The sequence below is a fragment of the Oncorhynchus mykiss genome, chromosome 12 (genome assembly GCF_013265735.2).
Source record: "Oncorhynchus mykiss isolate Arlee chromosome 12, USDA_OmykA_1.1, whole genome shotgun sequence".
Lineage (NCBI taxonomy): Eukaryota > Metazoa > Chordata > Actinopteri > Salmoniformes > Salmonidae > Oncorhynchus > Oncorhynchus mykiss.
In genome coordinates, this window is record NC_048576.1 from 29,228,812 (window position 1) to 29,242,234 (window position 13,423).

Here is a 13,423-nt window from a genome sequence, read left to right on the forward strand (position 1 = left end):
GTTAATAGTGTAACTTAGATTTTGTCTCCCCCTTTTCCCATTCATTGTGCTGTGGTAAGTGTGTTAGTGATAGGATAAAAGCAGGAAGTTGGGCCTTCGGGGGTGTGGAGTTCCAGCTAGACACTGGAGCGGTATAGGCTTTTGACCATACATATCTACATATATATTCAAGACTGAACAGTCATGAACCAATGAGATGAATTAGTTGCTTTGCAGTTGTTGCCATTCAGCCCCATCTAGCCTTGATCTGGAGTAACTGATAACTGACTAAATACTTCAGTCTTAGGAAGTCATTGGAGAAAGATGTCACACTTCCAGTTTATTGACATCTAGTGGAAGGCATAGGAACTGCAATTTGAGTCCTAAGTCAATGGATACTGTAATGGCATTGAATAGAAAACTACAACAACAACAATCCTACTTCCTGAATGGATTTTTCTCAGGTTTTTGCCTGTCAAATCAGTTCGGTTATACTCACAGACATTATTTTAACAGTTTTTGAAACTTTTGAGTGTTTTCTATCCAAATCTACTAATTATATGCATACCCTATCTTCTGGGCCTGAGTAGAAGGCAGTATAATATGGGCATGCTTTTCATCCAAAATTTCAAATGCTGCCCCCTACCCTAGAGAAGTTAACAGAAAAAATGAACCTAGTGTTTATTCGCATTGCTGCGCTAGTATTGTAACTGACATGTTTCATCCCCTCTTGACTGAGGTAGATGAATAACCTACACTAGTGAGTAGCTACCACAGCCAGGACAGCTCTAGCCTCTAGTAATCTGTCAGATAGCTAGCTATATGTAGCGTTAAAGAGAGCTGGCCAAAAGTTGGCTCATTAGATCTTGTTTTTGCATCGATCAAGCTAGATCCGAATCAAACGGTGAAAAACCATCGGCCAAACGATTGAAGATTGATATTCTGGCGTTTTTTCAGTGCAATGAGAGTTCTATTAGTCAGTATGTCAATGTAACGTTATTGATCTGTCAGTTTATCTAGCTAATTCCCTACTTTTCCCACTGACACAATAATAAACAGCTCTAAAGTGTTACAGGCTTCAGTGTCATGGTGCACAGTAGAGGTCTGCACTGGACCGATTTCTTCATCCCTCCGACTCCCACCTGCAAGGACTGGTCCCAACTGCATTCCTGCAGTGTTATTTTAGGCGTATGTGATGCAGCTCACTTGCCAGCCATGGTCCCAGGTTTTTTTGCGCCCTATAGGCAAATACAAATCCGCAAAGATAACTTGAGAAATAGGTTAAATTACCAGAGATTCTCACATGGCCCTTATATTGTATTACAGGGCTATATCTGCCAATATGCTAGATGTGCAGATTGAAGAGAGTAGAGTTGGAGAGACTTGCACTTTCTATATCTATAGCCTACTTTTTAGAAGTGGGAAGATTTTCAGAAATATGGGTAATCAATATTTAGGCCTATTTCTAGGCAATGTAGTAGACTATATCATAATCATAGGCCTATTTAGGAAGTACATTTTCTTGGAAAGATAAAACTGTCCCGTGCTTCTCAGCCCATGTATACATAGGCTAGCCTACTCTATTTAATTGAGACCACACGCGCACCTGATGTCGCAGGTATGGCTACTTAACTGGAGGCAGCAAGAAGTTGGTTGAGTGCCCTCCACTTCTTTTCATGATCAATATTTATTTACAGACACATATTCAAGTTAACTGCCAAGTGATTCTCTGCCCATGTAAGCAGCCTACTCTATTTCAATGAGACCACACATACTAGGCGAAATTGAACTCTCACGCCCAACTAGGAGAGGTCGGCTACTTAAAGTGATGCAGCGAATTGTGAAAAATGCGAAACATATGTGTTTTTAATACAATAGGTAATCTAACGCATACACAGCAGAAAGAAGACCATTTCAAAAATAATCTGTGGGACAACAAAAATATTGTAATCCCAAAATCATCAGTCTGACCCCTGCTCTCAGCATGAAACAGTCTAGGATCTGAGAATAATGGTTGTTTCAATTATTGAACCATTGATTCTATTATTGGATAATATAATGTATAAATGTACACCAAGTTAATTATTTGTCATGTCTCATTTTAGGAGGATCAGATGGTGACAGTGGTCTCAGAGTCAGGCAGCCAGGGAAGACCAGTCTGACAGGTGAGGTGAATTTTTGAAAATACAACACTTTATTCCTGCCAGATGCTATTTTAAGGCAGTCTGAAGGTTTGTCAAAGCTGATTTCCAAACTGTATCAAGGGTTGAGACGCAGCTTCAGACGCAATCGTTAGGCAATTGTAATTTCAGTGTAGGAAAGGATGTAACAGTGTCTGTTCCACCAGTAAGTACAGATAGTAACGTTAGTACAAATCCCCTAGCACGGTCCCCACAGCCGGACAACTTTCTCATGGCTTCTGGAGGGAAATGCTGTAGGAATGCTCAACCGGTGTCGCTCATTCAGCCGACAGAAACGTTCAACCCGTTTTCCCCATTAAAAGCGAGTCGGAGTCTGAGGCCGAGCCTTCTCTGGTCTCTACTCCTCCTGTTACGGGGTCTGAGATGCCGAAGCTTCCCACCATTAGCTCTGACAAATTGAAAACCCTAGTCATTGGCGACTCCATTACCCGCAGTATTAGACTTAAAACGAATCATCCAGCGATCATACACTGTTTACCAGGGGGCAGGGCTACCGACGTTAAGGCTAATATGAAGATGGTGTTGGCTAAAGCTAAAACTGGTGAGTGTAGAGAGTAGAGATATTGTTATCCACGTCGGCACCAACGATGTTAGGATGAAACAGGCAGAGGTCACCAAGCGCAACATAGCTCCAGCCTGTAAATCAGCTAGAAAGATGTGTCGGCATCGAGTAATTGTCTCTGGCCCCCTCCCAGTTAGGGGGAGCGATGAGCTCTACATCAGAGTCTCATTCGCTGGTTGAGAACTGTTTTCTGCCCCTCCCAAAATATAGAATTTGTAGATAATTGGCCCTCTTTCTGGGACTCACCAAGCCTCGCTTGTTGAGGAGTGACGGACTCCATCCTAGCTGGAGGGGTGCTCTCATTTTATCTACTAACATAGACGGGGCTCTAGCTCCACAATGAAATAGGGTGCGGGCCAGGCAGCAGGCTGTTAGCCAGCCTGCCAGTTTAGTGGAGTCTGCCACTAGCACAGTCAGTGTAGTCAGCTCAGCTATCCCCATTGAGACTGTGTCTGTGCCTTGACCTAGGTTGGGCAAAACTAAACACGGCGGTGTTCGCCTTAGCAATCTTACTAGGATAAAGACCTCCTCCATTCCTGCCATTATTGAAAGAGATCGTGAAATAGGGCTACTTAATGTTAGATCCCTCACTTCAAAGGCAGTTATAGTCAATGAACGAATCACTGATCATAATCTTGATGTGATTGGCCTGACTGAAACATGGCTTAAGCCTGATGAATTTACTGTGTTAAATGAGGCCTCACCTCCTAGTTACACTAGTGACCATATCCCCCGTGCATCCCGCAAAGGCGGAGGTGTTGCTAACATTTACGATAGCAAATTTCAATTTACAAAAAAAAAAAGACGTTTTCGTCTTTTGAGCTTCTAGTCATGAAATCTATGCAACCTACTCAATCACTTTTTATAGCTACTGTTTACAGGCCTCCTGGGCCATATACAGCGTTCCTCATTGAGTTCCCTGAATTCCTATTGGACCTTGTAGTCATAGCAGATAATATTCTCATTTTTGGTGACTTTAATATTCACATGGAAATGTCCACAGACACACTCCAAAAGGCTTTCGGAGCCATCATCGACTCAGTGGGTTTTGTCCAACATGTCTCTGGACCTACTCACTGTCACAGTCATACTCTGGACCTAGTTTTGTCCCATGGAATAAATGTTGTGGATCTTAATGTTTTTCCTCATAATCCTGGACTATCGGACCACCATTTTATTACGTTTGCAATTGCAACAAATAATCTGCTCAGACCCCAACCAAGGAGCATCAAAAGTTGTGCTATAAATTCACAGACAACACAAAGATTCCTTGATGCCCTTCCAGACTCCCTCTGCCTACCCAAGGACGTCAGAGGACAAAAATCAGTTAACCACCTAACTGAGGAACTCAATTTAACCTTGCGCAATACCCTAGATGCAGTTGCACCCTTAAAAACTAAAAACATTTCTCATAAGAAATTAGTTACATTTTCTACATTGTAGAATAATAGTGAAGACATCAAAACTATGAAATAGCACATATGAAATCTTGTAGTAACCAAAAAAGTGCTAAATAAATCAAAATCTATTTTATTTTTGAGATTCTTAAAAGTAGCCACCATATGCCCTGATGACAGCTTTGTACACTCTTGGCATTCTCTTAACCAGCTTCATGAGGTAGTCACCTGAAATGCATTTCAATTAACAGGTGTGCCTTGTTAAAAGTTAATTTGTGGAATTCCTTTCCTTCTTAATGTGTTTGATCCAATCAGTTGTGTTGTGACAAGGTAGGGGTGGTATACAGAAGATAGCCCTATTTGGTAAAAGACCAAGTCCATATTATGGCAAGAACAGCTCAAATAAGCAGAGTGAAATGACAGTCCATCATTACTTTAAGACATGAAGGTCAGTCAAAAGGAAAATGGCAAGAACTTTGAAAGGCCTTCATGGTTGAATTGCTTCAAAGAAACGACTACTAAAGGACACCAATAATAAGAAGAGACTTGCTTGGGCCAAGAAACACGAGCAGTGGACATTAGACCGGCGGAAATCTTTCTTTTGGTCTGGAGTCCAAATTGGAGATTTTTGGTTCCAACCGCCGTGTCTTTGTGAGACGCAGAGTAGGTGAACGGATGATCTCCACATGTGTGGTTTCTATCATGAAGCATGGAGGAAGAGGTGTGATGTGGTGGGGGTGCTTTGCTGGTGACACGGTCAGTGATTTATTTAGAATTCAAGGCACACACCAGCATGGCTACCACAGAATTCTGCAGCAGTGGTGGAAAAAATATAAAATTGTCATACTTGTGTTAAAGTAAAGATACCTTAATCTAAAATTACTCATGTAAAAGTGAAAGTCACCTTGTAAAATACTACTTGAGTAAAAGTCTAAAAGTATTTGGTTTTAAATATACTTAAGCATCAAAAGTAAATGTGACAGTGGTCCAACCGCCTTGATTCAGGGTTAGGTAGCAAAATTTGAAATGTTTTTGTTTTTTTATGTTGGATAAAAGCAGAGACACAGAGCTACAAAATTGTATTTCATACACTGCATTTGAGGAACAATGGGAAAGTAATTCTGCTTTGAAAGTTGATAAACTTGTAACCTAACTTTTGAGAAAATGGCTTTTGAATGTTTTGGACCAACTGGAGAGCTTCTTAAGCTTTAGCCCAACCCATCTCTTCAAGGGTTGATCTGAGCGTTCTGTACCAGCAACAGCAGTCAAGCACCCAATCTAACTAGTCTCAACGTCAACAGTGAAGATTCGACTCCAGGATGCTGACCTTCTAGGCAAAGCTGCAAAGAAAAAGCCATATCTCAGACTGGCAAAGAAAAGATTAAGAAAGATGGGCAAAAGAACACAGGCACTGGACAGAGTAACTCTGCCTAGAAGGCCAGCAGCCCGAAGTCGCCTCTTCACTGTTGACATTGAGACTGATGTTTTGCGGGTACTATTTAATGAAGCTGCCAGTTGAGGACTTGTGAGGCATCTGTTTCTCAAACTAGACACTAATGTACTTGTCCTCTTGCTCAGTTGTGCACCGGGCCTAACACTCCTCTTTCTATTCTGGTTAGGGCCAGTTTGCTTTGTTCTGTGAAGGGAGTAGTACACAGCGTTGTACAAGATCTTTAGTTTCTTGGCAATTTCTCACATGGAATAGCCTTCATTTCTCAGAACAATAATAGACTGACGAGTTTCATAAGAAAGTTGTTTGTTTCTGGCCATTTTGAGCCTGTAATCGAACCCACAAATGCTGATGCTCCAGATACTCAACTACTCTAAAAAAGGCCAGTTTTATTGCTTCTTTAATCAGAACAATAGTTTTCAGCAGTGCTAACAGAATTGCAAAAGGGTTTTCTAATGATCAATTAGCCTTTTAAAATTATAAACTTGAATTAGCTAACACAACGTGCCATTGGAACACAGGTTGCTGATAATGGTTGCTGATAATGGGCCTCTGTACGCCTATGTAGATATTCAATTAAAATCAGCTGTTTCCAGCTACAATAGTCATTTACAACATTAACAATGTCTGCACTGTATTTCTGATCAATTTGATGTTATTTTAATGGACAACATTTTTTGCTTCTCTTTGAAAAACAAAGACATTTCTAAGTGACCCCAAACTTTTGAACGGTAGTGGACATATTACCTCAACTAACCAGTGCCCCCGCACTTTGACTCTGTACGGGTACCCCCTGCATATAGCCTCGCTTGTTATTTTACTGCTGCTGTTTAATTATTTGTTACTTTTATTTTCTATTTTTTACTTAACACTTTTGTAATTTTTGTATGGAGTAAAAATAATATTATTTTCTTTAGGAATGTAGTAAAGTAAAAGTTGTCAAAAATAGAAAGAGTAAAGTAAAGTACAAATACCTAAAAATACTACTTAAGTAGTCATATTTTTACTTAAGTACTTTACACCACTGGTGATACGTCATCCCATCTGGTTTGCGCTTAGTGGGACTATCATTTGTTTTTCAACAGGACAATGACCCAACACACCTCCAGGCTATGTACGGGCTATTTGACCAATAATGAGAGTGATGGAGTCCTGCATCAGATGATCTGGCCTCCACAGTCGCCCAACCTCAACCCAATTGAGATAGTTTGGGATGAGTTGGACCGCAGAGTGAAGGAAAGCAGCCAACAAGTGCTCAGCATATGTGGGAACTCCTTCAAGACTGTTGGAAAAGCATTCCAGATGAAGCTGGTTGAGAGAATGCCAAGATTGAAGAATCTCACATATAAAATATATTTTGATTTGTTTAACACTTTTTTGTTACTACATGATTCCATATGTGTTATTATATAGTTTTGATGTCTTCACTATTATTATATAATATAGAAAATAGTCAAAATAAAGAAAAACCCATTAATGAGTAGGTGGGTCCAAACTTCTGACTGGTACTGTACATCACGACAAGAGAGACACCATAACACTACATAGAGACCTAAGACAATAACATAATATGGCAGGACCACATGACAACACGACATGGTAGCAACACAACATGGTAGCAGCACAAACATGGTACAAACATTATTAACAGCACGAAGGGCAAAAAGCTAGAGACAACTATACTCAGTAGAGTATCCATGGTCGAGTCTTTGAATGTAGAGGGAGATAAAACTGTCCAGTTTGAGTGTTTTTTGCAGCTTTTTCCAGGCGTTAGCTGCAGCGAACTGAAACGAGGAGCGACCCAGGGATGTGTGTGCTTTGGGGACACTAGAACCGCTAAAGCAGTCATTTTGACTGCTCATGGTTAAACATTTTTATTACTCTGTCATTTTTTAAGTCATGCCCCCCTCCATCCTTGACTTTTCCAAAATAAGTCTATGTAACACACTGTTGGTGTTAGAATCTTAATCTCACAAACAGAACTGGTGATATAACCAGTTTTAGGAGGGCATGTCATTTTATTATGGTTTCCCCCTTTTTGAACCTTTATTTAACTAGGCAAGTCAGTTAAGAACAAATTCTTATTTACAACCCAGTTGCCCCTCCTTCTCCCGACAACAGGGCCTGCTCTGCTCCTTCTTCCTACAGTTGAAAGTGCAGTGCTCAGCTGATAATCACCCTGATAATTGCCTCGAAACTGAACATAAACTATAGCAAAACTAATTTCACACATAACAGATTAAATACATTCAGTAAATTATGATGGGGAGAATGGGTGAATTGATGAGCGAGGAGAATCAAACAATGCATACCGGTAATTATGTAATCACTAGTCGTGAATGAAGAACAGGGCAGGCCATTCTATTGTATTGATCCATTCTAATTATAATCTTAAAATGTTGTGTACCCTATATCAGTCCAGCAAATCAAAGCAGTCTTATCCGTCTACTCTGGCCTACTTGGGGTACTGTAAGCTTCACAGTTAGAGTGTGCATAATTGTAGATGCTGAACGGATTTCAATAGCTGGGGGAAAAAAAACATCAAAATCTACATCTGGCAGCAGGCGAGAGTGTCAGAGAATGTGGTGATGAAACTTGTGGAACAAGGGGAGAAATGTCACCATGGACAATTTCTTCACTTCAATGTCATTGGCAAGCAAGTTGCTTTCAAAGAGAACAAGTCTGGCCAGCACCATGAACAAAGTGAGACGGAAGCTCACTCCCTCCGCTCAAAATAAGGCACCTGCACAGCCTTTGTACTCCACAACGGTGCTGAAGAATGACAATATTACTCACTAAAACCAATCAAAGGTACGTCAAGGCGTGTCAAGCTGGTGAAAATTTTGAAAATTGTGTGAACTGAAAAGGGATAACAGCTAAATTAAATCCAAATGATGCCATTGCATGGAGATACACACAAGCACGACCTGACAATAATTTACTATTTTTTTTATTGCGGTCATATCGACACTTATGTTCATTATAATGCCATTATTGCTTTTGTGCTGAGTTTCACTATTCACCTCTCCTTCAACGGAAGAAAACCGTTACAGTACGCTCATCTCTAGGAGACCGAACGCGTCTCCTTCCTGAGTGGTATGACGGCTGTGTTGTCCCATGGTGTCTATACTTGCGTACTATTTTTTGCACAAATGAAAGTGGAACCTTCAGGAGTTTGGAAATTGCTCCCAAGGATGAACCAGACTTGTGGAGGTCTACAATTTATTTTCTTAGGTCTTGGCTAATTTCTTTTGATTTTCCCATGATGTCAAGCAAAGAGGCAATGAGTTTGAAGGTAGGCCTTGAAATACATCCACAGGTACACCTCCAATTGACTCAAATGACGTCAATTAGCCTATCAGAAGCTTCTAAAGCCATGACATAATTTTCTGGAATTTCCCAAGCTGTTTAAAGGCACAGTCAACTTAGTGTATGTTAACTTCTGACCCACTGGAATTGTGATACAGTGAATTATTGTCACGCTGACCATAGTAAGCTGTTTATTCTCTGTGCTGTTTGGGGCTTGACTTGGGTGGGTCATCTAGGTGAAATGTATGTCTATGGTGGCCTGATATGGTTTCCAATCAGAGGCAGCTGTTTATCATTGTCTCTGATTGGGGATCATATTTAGGTAGCCATTTCCCCATTATTATTCATGGGATCTTGTCTACAGTTAGTTGTCTGTGTGCACACCACTAGCGTCACGTTTGTTTGTGCTTTATTGTTTTTGTTAGATTTAGTTTCGATCTATTAAAAATATGTGGAACTCTATGCACGCTGCGCCTTGGTCTACTCGTTACGACGAACGTGACAATTATAAGTGAAATAATCTGTCTGTAAACAATTGTTGGAAAAATTAATTGTGTCATGCACAAAGTAGATTTCCTAACTGACTATAGCCGGTTAGGACATCCAAAAACTATAGTTTGTGTTTGTGTGTTTGAAAAACGAGTTTTAATGACTCATGAGTCAGGAGTAGAATTTTAGCTAAAGAGACACGTACTAGTAAAGCCAAAGATATTTCTAACTAACCCCTTGTGTCTGTAGTAAAACCGTGACTTCATATCTGAATTCTGATATCTTTATGCACCTTCACCGTTGGAGTGAATGGCAGTAGAAGCATAATCCTGATTTTACTTATGCTGGAAAATAAAAGTAAGGCATGTGATATATCAGAAATTGTGTAATGGAATTATTGTCAACCTAAAATAAACCTAAGTACAGTTTCTACAGGTTTTACACCAATTTTCTGTAGAAATAGCCTCTAAAATATATGTAAACAGACCATAAATGTCTAAATTGTGTTTTCCTGGAAAGCTGTGAATGGTATTATATGATACAATATCAGTACTTGTTGTAGTTAAAACTTGTCTACGTCCTATCTGCAAATGATTTCAGCCAGTTTATGGCTGTAAATTGACTACATTATTTCAATGGAATGTTGGCATATTGACAGTTAATTAGAAACATTTATGGAATCATTCCTCTAAAATTGTCTGGCTGGCTAGCTTTTTTATTATTGATGAAAATTGAATTGAATGACCTCTGAAGGTACATTTAGACGTATCCCAAACAATAAGGAGATTTGCTGAACTTATGTCAGTTATAACTGATTTTGTCTTAGTTAAAAATAAGTTGTCCTCCAGTAAACTTTGATTAAATATCCAATATCCCCGTCCACGTGGAAATTATATAAGAGTTATGTGAAGGACAATTAGATGATGATCTGATCGCATTCTGTCTCCTGTTAAAACTTTTTAAACCTTTGATACAAGAGAGAAAGAGACAAGAAAGGAGTGAAGATGACTAGCTTGATTAAGTCTCCTCCTTGTATATCTCACTAGGTCTGGGTTTTTTAGTCTCCAAATATCCACTATTTCTAATGTGTCCATAATATATTTGATTTCCTCGGTGATGATAGTATGGAGAGTCATTTCCTTTACGGTCCATTGAGGTACTTAACACTGTGTTATAGTCTCCTACTATAATGATTTGACCATTTGTTGCCTGTAAGTTCAATAAATAAATGGGTATAAATATTTTCGAAGAAGTATAGATCATCCTGATATGGACCATATAGATTAATGAGCCAAATCTCTTTTTCGTCTTTCATATTCAAAAAGATCCACCTTCCTTGCAATTCCTGACTATTTGCACATTCAGATTGGCATTTTTGTTAATTCGTATCATCATATATTTTGAGATCCTGTGTCCATGACAGAAAAATGTTTCACCACCCTATTTCATTTTCCACACAACAGGATGTAGTGTGAGTTTCCTGTAAACAGTATATGTTATATTCCTTTTCTTTTAGCCATGTAAAGACTGATCTTCTTTTTTTAATAATCTGGTAAACCGTTACAATTATAAATGGCTCTACTTATTTCACCCCTTACCATAACTAGATACTATTCTCAGTCTAAACTGACCATAATTGGTGCTTGTAAAGTTACTGCCATCAGAGGTATTATGACGGTCAAAATTAGAGCTTTCAAATGTCTGATATTTAAAATTCAAGACATAGGTTCTAGCAATATTTGTTTTATGTCCTTGCCTGTTTGCCTGTGAGCCAATGCCACAGATGTTAGAAAATTCAGAAATATATTACATGTGTAGTAAATCTGAGTAGGTTGATCTGCATGATATTGGATGTGATTTAGTGAGAGTGTGTACGATGTCTGTATAAGAGTAAGACTATAATGTGTGCTGCCCAAATAAATAATAACTCTGCCAATTTGCACGGTTGAGTGTCTATGTGTGTAACATGTAGTATAGCCTGAATATAGTTGCATTATAATTACCTTTAACATCATTGAAAAACACATCCCAGCATTTCCATAGCAATTGATGTTTCACATGATCATGAAAGAGACCTTGCATTACTGTAGAGACGGCTTCACTACAGTACAAATGTATTCCGTACAATATGTTATTATTCCCCAATGCCCCTATTCTGATATCTTCCCCTTGCTTGTAGTAAACATATCTAAACTTGTAGACAAATACATAACAAAGATAGACAAACAAGAAACATATTAAATTATTAAACAGTTCTCGGGAATAGAGAGTGGTGAGAGAAGAGAAGAGAGAGTGAGAGAAGAGAGCGAGATTAGGTGTGTGTGTGCATGTATAAGTCCGTATGTGTAAGCGAGCATGTAATTAAGTACGTGTGTGTTCATATCCACTTCATAGTGTTCAGATATTTTTACAGTTCCCAAACATCCTTTTTTTGTAGCCTGATGTCCCGGTAGAATTTAGTGCAGTCATAGTGTTATGGAGCTCTCTTGGAATAGCTGTCCATCTATAAAGAGTTCGTCCACAATGAGAAAGGCACGCTTACCTTTCTCCCTCTGTTGCCTCTGTACCGGACACAATGTCTTAGGACGTTTGTTTATCACCCTTGGAAATTGGTCATTGGGACTGAATTTTGTCCCTTTAAGCTCCCTTCCCCTGCTTTTGATCAGCTCCTTTTGTTGTTAGTGTTCAAATTTTGTGATGATCGGTCGGGGACCCTTGGTCTTGTTGCGTCGATCTCCAAGTCTGTGTACTCGGTGGAAGCCACCTTGTTTACAGTCTCAATAGGAAGTTTCAAGGCGGATTGCATGAATTCTCTGATTGCACCATTTGGATTATTGAATGCATCTTCAGGAATCCCAGAAAAATATAGATTTTCACACATGCTACGACCTTGTATGTCTAGTAGCGACTCCTTCATCACCCTGTTTTCCCTGAGTAGAATCATGGATTTTAACCTTTGCTGTGAGTGCCTTGTTCTCTCCTTGGGGAGTGAGAATTTCACTCTGGCTAAACTCCAAACTCCCCCTCAGCCCTGTTACCTCCTCAAACAACTTTTCCAGTGTTGCATGGATTCCAGCCAATCGTCCGTGTCTGTAGATAAATCTGTTTTTCTTTTTTTGGCAGGTTAAAGTTATTTTGTGAGGTAGTCGGATCTTTCCATGATGGAGTATGTTGTTCCTCCGTAGAGTAAAGCTGTTGGTACTTGTCGATATCCCTCAGGATCTCCTTAGTATCCTGGTCGGCTCTTTACTGCAACCAGTTGTTTACGAAAAGATAACAATGAGTCTTTCCCACGACAACAACAGGTTTCTGTAATACAGCCAACTAGCACTCGCGGAATCCACGCAAAAACACGTTTGGTCTGTCTGTGTTTTGCTTGTTTGCCAGCTAACTAATGTTAGTGCAATGTCTGGACGTCTACTGGAGCAGCTGGCATCTACTGGAGCAGACCATGTGTCAAACTCATTCCATGGAAGGAGATAGAAAACCCCTCTCAATGTGAAGCCCTTGGCGTAGAAGTGTATTGATCTGCATAGGCCAAAATGCTTTCGCCAGAAGCTGTCTAATCACTAGATTCCAAGTGAAATGATCTATTATTATTATCTCTGCATAGTCACTTTAAAAGCTCTACCTACATGTACATATTACCTCAATTACCTCAACACCTGTACCCCCAATATAAAGCCCCGCTATTGTTATTTACTGCTGCTCTTTAATAATTTGTTATCATTATCTCATACTTTTTTAGGTATTTTCTTAAAACTGCATTGTTGCTTAAGTGCTTGTAGTAAGTAAGCTTTTCACTGTAAGGTCTGCACCTGTTGTATTCGGCGCATGTGACAAATACAATTTGACTTGAAAACCCTTGTTTGCACATATTATATCTCCTCCATCCATGCCTCCTAGTGGAAACGTTCTCTATGTGTAAGTCTCTCTTTTCCTTTGTGACTTGTCCACCCCTCCTTACCTTGAGGGAAAAGGAAGGATACAACTAGTTGTAGAAAGCACCCTGTGTATTTCCATAGCTGTGTTTTGT